The sequence below is a fragment of the Podarcis tiliguerta genome (assembly GCF_965153285.1).
Source record: "Podarcis tiliguerta genome assembly, chromosome: 2".
NCBI lineage: Eukaryota > Metazoa > Chordata > Lepidosauria > Squamata > Lacertidae > Podarcis > Podarcis tiliguerta.
This window is the reverse complement of record NC_139535.1, coordinates 26,392,391-26,406,582: the sequence shown is the minus strand read 5'-3', so window position 1 is coordinate 26,406,582 and position 14,192 is coordinate 26,392,391.

Here is a 14,192-nt window from a genome sequence, read left to right as displayed (position 1 = left end):
ATTTTTTGTCAAAACCTTAGTTTTTGTTTTGTTTAATTTAAAGCCTGCCAATTGGCCAAATTCTTGAATCAGTTCTAAAACTTTTTTTCCACTAGATTCTGGCTCCTGCAACGTCAAAACCAGGTCATCTGCAAAAGCTCTTAATTTATATTGTTTAGCTCCGACCTGTATCCCTTTGACCAATTGGTCCTTTCTGATCGTATTCAGCAACACCTCCAGGACCGATATAAAAAGTAGTGGGGAAATTGGGCACCCTTGTCGTGTTCCTTTTTCTATTCTGAACTCTTCTGTCAAAACATTATTGGAAGAGTTCTCTTCCAACTGTATGGTTCAAATAGTCACAATCACACATTTAGATTCAGGTAGGTAGCAGTGTTGGTCTGAAGGAGTCAATATATATATATAAATTGTCCAGTGACACTGGTACCAGAGCCTGCAATAAACCTACATGCCAACTTTGCTGCCACATACACCCATCACTGGCCCCAACAACATCAAACACACCATCTCAGGCCTATTTAATTGCTCATCTTCTAACATTGTGTATGCCATCAAATACCAGCAGGGCCCTTCAGTTCTGTATATTGGACAAACAGGCCAAACCCTACGCCAAAGGATAAATGGATATAAATCTGACATCAGGAATCACAAGACAGAGAAGCCAGTAGGAGAACACTTCAGTCTCCCGGGATATTCAATACAGGATCTCAAAGCAGCTGTCTTAATACAAAAGAATTTCAGAAAGAGAAGTTGCTGAATTACAACTTATCACTAAACTGAAAACTATGGAGAGACCTGGTCTTAATAGAGATATTGGATTCCTGTCTCATTACATGTGCTAATCATCTGCATACTATCCTTTGCTTTTTCCTGTAGGACTAATTGCAGTCGTTAACATTTGTCAACAGGTTTACCACACCCATTGAGTCAATCACCCATCTCCTACTACCCTCCTGAGAAAAACCCCACCCTACCCTCCCACTATATATAAGGGTCTGGTGACTTCTGTTTCAGGGTATCTGAAGTGTGCCTGCACACGAAAGCTTATACCCAGAACAAACATAGTTGGTCTCTAAGGTGCTACTGGACAATTTTTTAAAAAAAAAATTATAACCCCACATTTACTTTTTCAAAATACTTATTGCCACTCTTCCATTCTATAGCTTGGTTTATGTGCAAACTTCCCTGCCCTGTTATCCCCAGAAGAGAAGGCATGCCAGGGGGAAAGCAATGGGGAAAGGGGGAAGATTCAGGAGTTTCTAGAAAGAAGGGGCTATTCAATGGAGTTAGGAACTTAGCTTTTCCACATTTGGCAACAAGAAGGCTCAGCCGGGTCTGGATGTGCCATTCAGCACATCTAACTCTGCTAGCACACTTGGCTGAAGATCAGCATGCAGGGATGCCTTCCTGATTTATGCATGACAGCAGATCATTATCTGGTTTTCCAGATACGTAGTCCATACTAAGTGCTTCTTCGCCTGCAGCACAAGAAGCCAAGATGTGTCCATGCCACTGGGCCAGCCACAGCCATGCTGTTCAGGTGGAGACAAGACACATTTTAGACTGAGATGGTTTATCCCACCACAGCCTGGGCAATCCTGCAAGTACATTTACAACCTACTATTCTGGATATGGCCACAGGGCCCGAGAACCGCAATCCATCATTTTCACAATGGCCTGTTATCTCATGAAAGGGCAGACAATAGCCTCTTTGTCCGCCTCGGGCATTTTTCTCTCTGCAGCCTTGGTCCTCCCGAAAGCCCTCCCAGCCTTCTAAAGAGCTGTTGTCTTTTTCCTGCCACAATGCTTGTGCAACATATCTCGCGCTTTAGAAGCCAGCCTACTCGGTTCTCATTCACAAATTCCTTAGCCTGAATTAATGCCAGAGAATTAAGTCTCTGTCAAAAGAGGCAGTGACTGAAAATGAAACTCGGGAAGCCCTCTTGCCACGCAATGTGAGCAGAGACAATAATGTTTTGTAAGTGCTTTTTGTTTGATGTGTAATGACAGAAATTAATCATTTTATTGAACAGAATTGTGCTTTGTTATGTAAACTTCTGTAAAGCTTGCCTCATGTGACCTTTTTCAATTAGGAACAAATTGTTTAAAACTGTCATCTTTCTGGAAGCCACAGCAACCTCTGGACTTGGGTTGTCATTTTGCCCTGAGAGTACAAACAGCTGTGGAGTTGTAGACACCAAATGGAGGCAGAACTGGGCATGCACATATCAAACTGGCACCAGTTGCCTTGTGCCTCTTGCTAGCACCCAAGAGTCATTCACTTTCCTGACTCATTTACTTAATTGGAAGAGTATTGTTTGACAGATCTGTCTTTTATCTGAAGCTAGGAAAGAGCAGAATATTCTGTGAATACGGTGTCATAACAATAGTTTATCTATCTATCTAGTCATCTATCTTATCTATCAATTAATCAATCAATCAAATTTCAGAAATCTCCTGTTCTAGATAGATCGGTATAAAGGGGAACATTTCCCCACTTTATGTGGATAATCTAAGGAGTATTCACATGATTATTTGCAGGCAGAAGAATTGATTGCTGCATAACTAAGCATGCCTCATTCTGAGGCAATGGGTCTTAACTGTAATGCACTGTTATGAGGTTGGGGTGGGGAGAAGTAGGCTATATGTGAGATCCTTCTAACTCTTGGATCCAGCAAGTGTTAAAATATAATTCAGGCTAGCTTCCTGTGTTGAGGTGATAGCCTGAGTGATAGGCCATTAAGGGGAACAAAGGAAAAGAGCTCTGTGTGAGATGCCTGATGTGGGGGTCCTCTCCCCCAACTTGCAGATAGTTAGAAAGACAAAGCCAGAGTTTAGAGTTAGAAGTGATGTGACCAAGAGGAAAAGCAGCAAACTGGAGTGAGAGTCAGAACACGGTTTGATTTCTTTTTGATTCCATAGGCTGCGGATATGCGAGAAGCAAGACCCCTCTAGGTTGTTAATACTGTGAATCCCTCCATCATAGGCTCAGGTTGTCTATAAGAGTAAATAAACCGTATATCATAAAGACTCAGCAGTCTCCACTGTGCCTCATTCCAAAAGGAAAGATGAATCCTGGGTAAGCGCCTGAAAGAGTTCCTGTGCCTGTAAAATTTCATTGACTTTGGCCAAAAGCAGGGAGACTTATAGCCATTTTTTAGATTCCCCATCACAGTGGTACCTCGGTTTATGAACTTAATCCGTTTCGTCCATTCTTAAACCGAAACCATTCTTACACCGAGGCACACTTTCCCTAATGAGGCCTCCCACTGCCGGTGTCCTCCCACCATTCGGATTCCATTATTAGACCAAGGTAAAGTTCTCAAACCAAGACACTACTTCCGGTTTTGTGGAGTTCGTAAATCGAATCGTTCGTAAACAGAACTGTTCTTAAACTGAGGTATAGTGAATGAGAACTCAGAGCTTTGTTTTAGACAGAACAGTTAGGCAACTGAAACACAGACTGAAGCAAGGAACACAGAGCAACTCAGATCACAATGTTTAAAAATCACAGATAGAGATAGGGATTTTCAGATCCCTAAGCTATGACTCCTCCAAAGCTAGTTAAAGACACCTCTCACAGCAGTCTCTGATAGCATATAGTTCTTTCGTAGGATTATGTATGGGGCTACACCGAAAGCCTTGCTGGAGGCCTGATGCTTGGTAGCAGTTTTGTAATCCCTTGCCTAATCACAAACAGTAGATCTGTTTCTGTGTTACTTGCATGTAGGCCATTTCTGAGTTGAAGCAGAAGTGGCGCTGTACAATAACTTCGCCTCCCCTCAACATCACATCTGCTTACTCTGAAGTCCAGTAAGTAACCAAACAAATCTGAAATCCACACATTGAGCATGGTTGTCTGCAGAAGGAGCTTAATACATCATGCCCTCACTCCTGCTTAAACCAAGAAAGGGAGTACCGTATTTTTCGCTCTATAAGACGCACCAGACCACAAGACACACCTAGTTTTTGGAGGAGGAAAAAAATATTCTGAATCTCAGAAACCAGAACAGCAAGAGGGATCACTGCTGAGTGAAAGCAGCAATCCCTCTTGCTGTTCTGGCTTCTGTGATAGCTGCACAGACTGCATTCGCTCCATAAGACGCACACACATTTCCCCTTACTTTTTAGGAGGGAAAAAGTGAGTCTTATAGAGCAAAAAATACGGTAAATGTTGACTGCTATTTCATGATTCAGTTCTGGGGCAGAGAGAAGCCAAGGCTCTCCGTGTTTAAAATCATGTTCTTGGGTAGATTCAAGGTTAAGGTCAGGATGCTGCAAGAGTATTTGCTGTGGTTCTTTTTTTAAAAAAATAACTCCTAGCAGGAGATTGGTAGATTTAAATTCTGTTCTATCAACCTGTCAACTAAGTTAAAATATCTCATATCTTGGGGGGGGGGGTTCTCTCTCTCTTTCTGCATATCTGGGGAAAGACTGAAACGGCCCTTCTTTACACCTGTGTTATCCAAGATAACCTTGGACAAAACTGAAGTGCAACCTTAAAATTAAACATGTGCGAGCATTTGAGAACACACAATAGCCTCCCTTTCTTTGTTAAGCCTTATCAAATCACTGATAAAGCAAGGAATAGTCTCGCTGCATACGTTGTGTTTTGCTCCTTCTTTCTCAGGTGCTGGGGGTGCTCAGCGCAATCTTTTCAGACACAGATTACTTTGGAAGGGACAATTCTATATGTTTGATATCTTTGAGAACATTCGTAGATTGGGAAATAACAAGAGGAAGCAGCAGACATCTTAAGTTCTGACATTCCCTATCTAGATTCAGTGTGGGGCCCAGTGACCCAAAGGACCAGAACAATTCATACCCACCCTGTCTAGGAGCTGCTTTTAGAATGAAGAGTTCAGATGTCCTCTGAAGACCAAGGCATTTAGAGCTAGTTTTACACACATAAGGTAAAGGTAAAGTGACCCCTGACCATTAGGTCCAGTCATGGCTGACTCTGGGGTTGCGGCGCTCATCTCGCTTTATTGGCCGAAGGAGCCGGCGTACAGCTTCTGGGTCTTGTGGCCAGCATGACTAAGCCGCTTCTGGCGAACCAGAGCAGCGCACGGAAACGCTGTTTACCTTCCTGCCGGAGCAGTACCTATTTATCTACTTGCACTTTGAAATACTTTCAAACTGCTAGGTTGGCAGGAGCAGGGACCGAGCAACGGGAGCTCACCCCGTCGCGGGGATTTGAATCGCCGACCTTCTGATCAGCAAGTCCTAGGCTGTGTGGTTTAACCCACAGCGCCACCCACATCCCCCCCACACAAAAGAAACTGTTAGTTGGCGTGGTGCAAACGCATCAGTGGGAGTGTCTGATTGGCTCTGCAATCTTCTTATTCTGCAATGTGTCTGTTATGTCCTGCTCAAATGAATGTCTGTAAATGCTGCAAAGTCTGGAAAACATTGGTTTTTTTCGTCCAGTAGGTGGCACCAGAGTGTTTAGCTAACTTTTAGATAACTTACCCAGGAGTATTGTTTGCAATTCGCATATCTATAAACCAGCATGCAACTTAAAATTGATGCCTTTCTCATTTTTGCTGAAACTTCTGCAGCGTATGTATCAAGACACCCTTGCTCTTACACTGCCGTAGGAAAGTTTGTGGGGAGCTGGACTTCATCCTGGACTTTATAGCATGTTTTTTGCAGGGGTTACGGGCCCCTCTTTTGATCAAAGTGCCCAGTACATCTGCATCATATTGACATGTTCTAAATGGAACACTTTCAAAGTGGCTTCAGACAACTTTTAAAGATCTGTGGCCACAAAACCAAGCATGTGTTCGGTGTTGCAGATAACCCCCCAATCTGCTGTGATGAGATTATCACACTCCGGGACACATTGAGCAACCAAGGCTTCACACTGAATTCATGTATTGGAAAGTTTCCAGTGATGCTGGACTTCAGTAAGGCAAATACTGTGTTTTTCCGTGTATAAGACTAGATTTTTTAAACCAAAAAAATAGGTTTTAAATTGCACCTCGTCTTATACACGGGTAGTGCTGAGGGGTGTTTTCTTAATTTGGAGTCCCCCAAAATAGGGGGCGTCTTATACATGGGGGCGTCTTATACACAGAAAAATACGGTAATTTAATTAGACAGCACCTATATGATATCGAGTAACAGAATAATTTGGCCACGATAAGGAAATTTTGTCCATGGTATGATTTTTTCCCACCTAGTCATTTTGACACATTGGCACCCTATTTGCAAAATTTAACAGTTCAAAATTACAGACGTGCTTTCACTTATGCAAGATTAAATACACTGCCTTCATCTGTACTTAAGGGTCAATTTCAAAAAATTCCACTGGAAAGAAAGGTTGTATCCATGTGGAGATGGCAGTATTGAGTCAGTGGCTCATGTGCTTCTAGCTTGCACTCTTTATAAAGGTTTGAAGAGTGAGGTTATTACCCCTCTACTGCTATCCATACCAGGTCTCTCAACCATTGCTACTGTGTCCTTACTTCTAGCAGAGCAAGATAACCAGGTGACAGCAAAAACTGCAAAAAAATAAATAATAAAAAATAGTGGGGGCAATTAGAATAAGATCTATTATTTGATTCCTGATGTAAACCTCCAAAATGTATTTTGTGTGGTTAGGTTATTACATCCATCTTCAGTTCGTTTTCTTTTATTGCTATGGCTAGTGGCTGATGCAAATAAAGATTCTTCCAATTCTGATTTCTGCATTGATGAAGTCATCACATAGCTGCCAGTTGTCAATATGGTCCAGATTGCCACTTGACGTGCTTCCTGAGGATGGTGTATGGGGGCGCTTTCCCCAGCAAGTAAGGCAGATGGAATCCATGGGCTTCAGCTGATGGGAACACAACAAGGTTGCCTCTGACTATCCCAGTACATGATGCAGTTTAATTAGAGCCCAGCATATCACACAATGAGCCTTTGGATTATCTCCCTAGTCCCTTTGACTTACTGTAACTATGCAAAAGTACGTAAAATAACCACATATTCTTTTTCTGCCTATCCATGACTCCATTCTCCAACCCACTGATTCCTTTGGGTAGAGTAGGGATGTGGGATAGATTCAATTCACTCTCTCATTTATTACACCCAAACCTGCCTAATCAGTACTCCCTGAAACAATACGCGAACTGAAACACAGCCCTCCTTCGAAATGGCACTTCCTTGAAATTTTCAATGCAGTTCTCCGACCAAGTAATGTGCAAAAAAAAAAAATTGCATATACTAGGATAATATGTGCATAAAATGCATATATTGTGGAAAACAATGCATGACACAAGAGAAAATGCATATATTGTGGGAAAATGCATGACACAAGAGAAAATTGCTTTGAAAAAGTGACTGTATTAGGCAAAATTGCATAGAATTATGTGAGCAATAGGGGGAATTCACACTAAAATGCCAATTCCCACAAGGAATCGTTTGTTTGAAAGAATTGCTAGCTGATATGGAACACATGGAGAATTGAACTCCAGAGTGGAAAAATGAGAAAAAAGGAAATGGGCAGATTTGCCCCTCCGTAGGGTAGAAATCTGTCACAGCTGTTTCTTTGTAAAGTGCCGTGTTCATCAATGGTGATTAAATAACAACCGATTAAATAACCTGACCCAATGGCTGAACACTATGCTCACATGGACCTTCAGTGTCCAAAGCCTACTGCCAGTAACTAGTTCACCTACGGTTGTATCCTAAGCTGAGAGGGGAAAGCTAGGTGGGTGACTAGATTTTAATGTGAGGCCACTACTGTAGCAAAAGTGGGATAAGCAGGAGTTTGTACATCAGGGTGTTATTGGACTCCAACTCCCATCAGCCCCAGTCACCATGGCCAATGGCCAACAACGGCGAGAGTTGTAGTCCACTAACATCAGGAGGGTTACAGGTACTGTATATACACAGAGAAAGCTGCTTCATGTTACCAGAGCAGCCTGGTTAGCTGAATAGTCCAACAGAGCTCCTTGTTTAATGGAAACTGCCAGAGCAGCTAATCATACAAGCCGTGCTTTTTTTTCTGGGGGGGACGCATACCCCTAAACGTTTTGTGAATCTTTGTGCTTTTGTCCATTTACTGTATTTTTCCCGATTTGAACTATAAAATGGTGATTTTCTTGAGTCAATAGGAAAGTACCCCTAAACATTTTTTTAGAAAAAAAGCACTGCAATATAAGTATGAGGCATAAAGCTTTCTGAAAGAATCCAGGACCTTTGCAAGGTGTATTCTTCTTATCTGCACGTGGCCATTCAAATATTTCAATAACATGCGTTACTGGTCATTTTTTCCTGGTTCCTTTCCCGCATTCGTTTTTCAAAATGGAGCCCTTTGAGCAACTTAACTTGAATCACTTTGCTGAAGCTTTTCCGCTTGCACAAAGTCCACAGGATACCTTCCCCCAAACAGGCCTGTGGAAAGTCACACCAGAGCCGAAGCTTCACTGCGATTCTCAATTCATCGTCACAGCCGTGATTTTTCCACAACTCCCAAGGAGCTGGAGGAGCGATGGCTACAGAAGGAGGAGAAAGGGCCAGTGGGGCCTGTCATTGTTAATGAGATTATGCCTCTGTAATCTTGTTCTAAATCAGATTTCCATGCTGTGTACGCTTATCACGGGGGTGGGGGGGAGCAAAGCACAGTGCAGATAGAACGATCCTGGCAGGTTTCATTTAGATTAGATTTAATAAACACCGGCCATAAATCAGGAGGCATTACTTAGGGAGTGGGAGGGAATGGTTAAGTGTTTATTTGTTGGTGGCTTCTGAGGTTGTTCAGCAGGTGAACAGGGTTCAGAATGTTTGGGAAAGAACAGAACATTTTCCTGATTGCTCAGAAGGAAAGAGGGAACTTAAAACTAAGTTCCTTCTAGCTGGCAGCAGAAAGAAAGTTGTTCCTATTGGCTTGCCCATTAACAGTGAGCAGCTGTGCTAGATTCTCTCACCACCACTGCCCTTCATGGTGTTATGCAGTTATATTCCTCAATACTTATGGCCAGTGTCACATGCAATCTCTCACCAAATCCTGTTTATCATGTGTGTGTGTTTTGACTTCTTAGAGCAGTCTTGCGTGAAATTTAGCTAGTCCATCACAATAGCTGATCAGAACCTGCTTCCCTCATGCCTCCCATCTACAACTTCCCCTACACCACACACTTTGCTCTCTCACAACAGCAATTTACTTCCACACCAGGGACAGGTGAAATGAAGAGGTGGTTGCAATCACACAACGGGTCTCATGAAAAAGAAGACATGTGAATTATTTCAGACCTCTGGTTCTAATAAAGGTGGGCATTTTGGAAATCGAACCAAGCCAATCCTGTTAACAGGGATTGTCTAATATAAGTTCTGGCTTAAAAACCTTCAGTAAGAATCACGTAAGTGCACTCATCGTCCAAGTAGGCCTGCATGAGGCCTGCAAGGAAGTTGACACCTTCCCATACGCCCCACATTTGTGGAAATGTTCACCATTTGTAGGGCTGGCCTAAAAGTTCTCAGCAGGCATTTAATAGTTGGCAAAGAAGGAGCCCTATTGGCAGGGCATTCCAGAGGACTGGGCCAAGGCTCTTTTTTCTACTTGTTGTTAGAATGCTGTGATTCTATGAACTCCAGGGACGACCAATGATGCTCCTGCAGATGATCTCAGTGATCGAGCTGGGATATTTGGGCAATCTCTGCAGTACCCTGGACTAAGTAGTATACAGACCTTGAACCTGGCTCAGTAGTCAACAGCCAGTGCAGATGCCTTAACAATGGTGTCAGATGTTCTTGTCCAGATGCTGGATCCAGTTTGTTTTGGAGTGGGACATTTGGGCAAGGTGCCTTCTGTGGACTCCCCCCTATCTTTGCTCCCCGTCCTCTACTCCAAGGCACCACTGCCCACTTAATTCCCCTGCCCTCTCAGCCTAGTCCACAGAACCACCCAAAGAGGGGGGGGAAACACAGTGGAAGTAGAGGAGTCCGTCTTTGCTTTGCCATTGTTGGCATGCTCAGAGCAGGCAGGGGAACAAGTAGAAAGGAGGAGGAGGAGGGTCACAAAGCTCCGGAGAGCAGCAGTTGACCCACTTCTGAGAATGGGTCAAAAAGACAAGTTTTTAAATGTTTTATGTGATTGCAATGGTGATACAGCTTTTTTGAAATATGTGAAAGCAACCCTCAAGGATATGCATTTGTTGTGCATCCTTCCTTTAGAATCCAGCATCTCCCAACTTCTTCCTGGCTCATTTATTCACTTTCAAGTTCAAGAGAAGTTTTTCCAGGCATGGCAATCAAAGTGCTTATCTCCCCACCAGAGGAGATATCTAGGATCTATCCTTGGGGAACCCAAGTACCATGAAAAACTAGTTCATTTGTACACAGATAACAGCATTCATGCTTAACATTGTGTGCTTGAACCCTATGGAGAAAGCATCCGTTCCACTGACGTCTTTATGTTATAGGTTCAAGAGACAGAAATATTTTGACTGATGCAGGAAATTTTAAAGGGGGGGAGGATTCAAGCCCCATCTTTAAACTCCCCAGGACTATTTAAGGGGGGAGGAAGTCCATGAACTTAATAAAGATCACTTAGCCATTTTGTGTTATGCCATGCCTTCAGGGAAACCATTTTGTGACTGGAGCCCACAGCATATTCAGAGAATTTCAAATATGCCCACCGGCCCCCAAAAGGGTTGGTGGTCCCTGCACTAAATCATTGTTAGAGATGAGTGAATAAGGTCCACATCCAGAGTCTCTTAACCATGGTTAACACATACTCAGCATTGCACCTGTTATATTTACCCCTTTGTCTATAGGTTCTAATAATACTTAAGAAGAGCTTTATTCATAACATCCGGCTGACATGTTTCTTCTGCCTCTTTCCTTCCCCTCTTCCCATGTCCTCAACTAGCGGGTCCTGCTCAGGACAAACTTCTTAAGCACAAACTCATAATTAATAGAACACAGCAATCTGCTCCTTTTTTCCTGGTCAAAATATAGCAACTCTTCAAAACCTTTGCTGGCACACAAGTTACCTCCTGGGTAAGGTGATTGAGAGAGCGGTTGCTGAACAGCTTGGCAGGTTTCTGGATGAAACATCGGCTCTCGATCCATTCCAGTCCGGCTTCCGCGCTGGTCATGGGACCGAGACGGCTCTGGTCGCCCTAACAGATGATCTCCGCAGGCAGCTGGATCGAGGCGGGTCGGGGCTGCTGATTCTTCTAGACCTGTCAGCAGCCTTCGACATGGTCGATCACGAACTCCTGGACCACCGCCTTGCCGACGTGGGGATCCAGGGCACAGTCCTTCAATGGCTGCGCTCGTTTCTCTCTGGTCGGGGACAGAGGGTGGCGCTTGGGGGGGAATTGTCATTGCACCACTCCCTGGTGTGTGGAGTGCCTCAGGGTGCGATTCTCTCTCCGATGCTTTTTAACATCTTTATGCACCCCTCGCCCAGCTTGTCCGGAGTTTTGGGCTGGGTTGCCATCAGTATGCCGATGACACCCAACTCTATCTGTTGATGGATGGCCATCCTGACTCGGCCCCAGACACACTGACCAGACACACTGACCAGACACAGATGTCTGGAAGCTGTGGCTGGATGGTTACGTGGGAGCCAGTTGAAGTTAAATCCTTCGAAGACAGAGGTCCTCTGGCTGGGACGGGGCGATAGGGGATTGAGGGGGCAACTCCCATCTCTTGCGGGGGTGCAACTAGTGCCAGCATCATCCGTTAAGAGTTTGGGTGTAATCTTCGATACCTCCCTCTCTATGGAGGCGCAGATTACAGCTATAACAAAGGCGGCATTTTTTCATCTCCACCAAGCTAAGCAGTTGGCTCCTTATCTCTCTCGCCCTGACCTAGCCACTGTGATCCACGCGACGGTCACCTCCAGACTGGATTATTGTAACTCGCTCTACATGGGGCTGCCCTTGAGACTGACCCAGAAACTCCAGCGGGTGCAGAATGCTGCAGCGAGACTCCTTATGGGGTTGTCGCTGCGAGATCACATTCATCCGGTACTATACCAGCTGCACTGGCTCCCGGTGGAGTACAGGATCAGGTTTAAGGTGCTGGTTTTAACCTTTAAAGCCCTATACGGCCTAGGACCCTCCTACCTACGGGACCGCCTCTCCTGGTATGCCCCACAGAGAAACCTACGGTCTGCAAATAAAAACACCCTGAAGGTCCCAGGCCTCAGAGAGGTTAGGCTGGCCTCAACTAGAGCCAGGGCTTTCTCGGCTGTGGCTCCAATCTGGTGGAACGCTCTGTCACAAGAGACTAGGGCCCTGCGGGTCCTGACATCTTTCCACAGGGCCTGCAAGACAGAGTTGTTCCACCAGGCCTTTGGTCAGGGCGCAGCCTGACCCCCTCCTCTGGCAATCTGCACAGAATCTTGCTTAATGGTTGCCATCAATTTGATTTTAATTAATTTTTATAATGAAAGGTTTTTAGAATGTTGGATTATTTTGATTGTTGTTAGCCGCCCTGAGCCCAACTTTGGCTGGGGAGGGCGGGGTATAAATAAAATTTATTATTATTATTATTATTATTATTACAGTGCTCAGCCATATCTAGTCACCCTTTTAATTCAGACAGAAAGCAAGGCGCCACACGCCTCCAGACAAGGTGGAGTGATTCCCCTACTGAACAGAAACAGAGCTGGAAAACCACTGTTCCTATTATCTTATTTAATTCCCTCAGTGAGAAAGAAAGTGAAGAATATGTAACTCCTACTACTCATACAAAGTGCAATTCAAAGTCAAGATGAGCTGGGGAACACATCATTTCTTCTATCTCCTTGTTTTTGGTTTGGTGATCTGTTGTTCCTATTTCTCAAATGGATGCAAGCTATTAAGCCACATTTATTTCGAAGGAACTTCCACTGAAATCTTTTGTGAATTATTTCCGCAAGATGTCCATGGTCTTCACTGGTGATATATGCCAGATCCACACTGAATTCGGGTTTCACCTTCAGGCTTTCTCTCGCTCTTTTTTCTTCTTCATTTTTGCGCTACAGAAGCTCCCAGCTGCCAACCTACTTTTTTTATTTTACTAAACTTTTTAGAGCCCGGTTGATATTTCTAAACAGCGACTTCAGTTTTAGTGCAGGAAATTGGAGTGCTCGGTGTGAAGGTAAAAACTGAATGTACATATATGCTGACATTTGTGGATTCACTAGTTGCTGCGCCTACTCATGATTGCTGTGTTTGGAGCTAGAGAGTCAGAATGCTTCCAAACATTCCACATCCTGGGCCATTCTGAGCCCTGCATATTGGAGGTTGGAGAGATCAGGGTATATGTCAGCTTCTGAGGCCAATTTGACACTATGTAGAAACAGAAATCAGCAATGTAGATGCAACCATTGGCATTACCTGTGTAATTCTAAGAAAGGTGGAGTAGCGTGGAATGAATCCCCTGGCTCCATATCTATTACCGAGGCAGGTTCAATGCCTTTGTATTAATTTACAAAGCTCTCAACAGCTTAAGTACCTCAGGGACTGCCTGATCACTGAGATCCCCCAAATTGGTGAGGCTCATCTGACAAACCGAGCCTGTAATGCCATTGGCCCAGTCCTGTGGAATACTCTGCCAATAGAGATTCAGCAGGCACCTCCTGTTTTTAACCTTTAAATGTCTGTTGGAAACATTTCTACATTGCCAACCTTATGCAGGTAGTTGAGAAAACACCTTTCTGTAATAGTTGGTGACCTCTGATTTTAAATATTGACATGTTTTTTATTGTATATATGTATGGTTGTTGTAAATAACTTTGGTATCTGTTATGAAATAGTTGAATACAATTTTTTTTATATAAACAAATGACCTCCCATGCAACTTAGAGAACTGAGTCATAGGTTAAAACAGTATATGGAACCATAGAACTGTAGAGTTGGAAGGGACTACGAAGGGCATCTAGTCCAACCCCCTACAATGCAGGAATCTTCTGCCTAACGTGGGCCTCAAACTCATGAAGTTAAGAGTCCAAGTCTGGTTTAAAGATAGAGGGAGAAAAGGCTGGGCTTTGAAGCTGCCTATCAACAGTTAGCAGCAGCTGGCGAGCAGACTTGGTGTCTCATCCACGACAGTGAGATGTATTATTTCTATTTAAATTATACTAATTATTTCTAAATTTCCATCTAGAAATATGCAAATTTTATGCAAATTGGTGTCCTCTTCTGTTTTCTTTTTGGGCGATGCAGACCTGCTTTTTTTTAGAAGTGCTTTCCTAGGCACCCTAC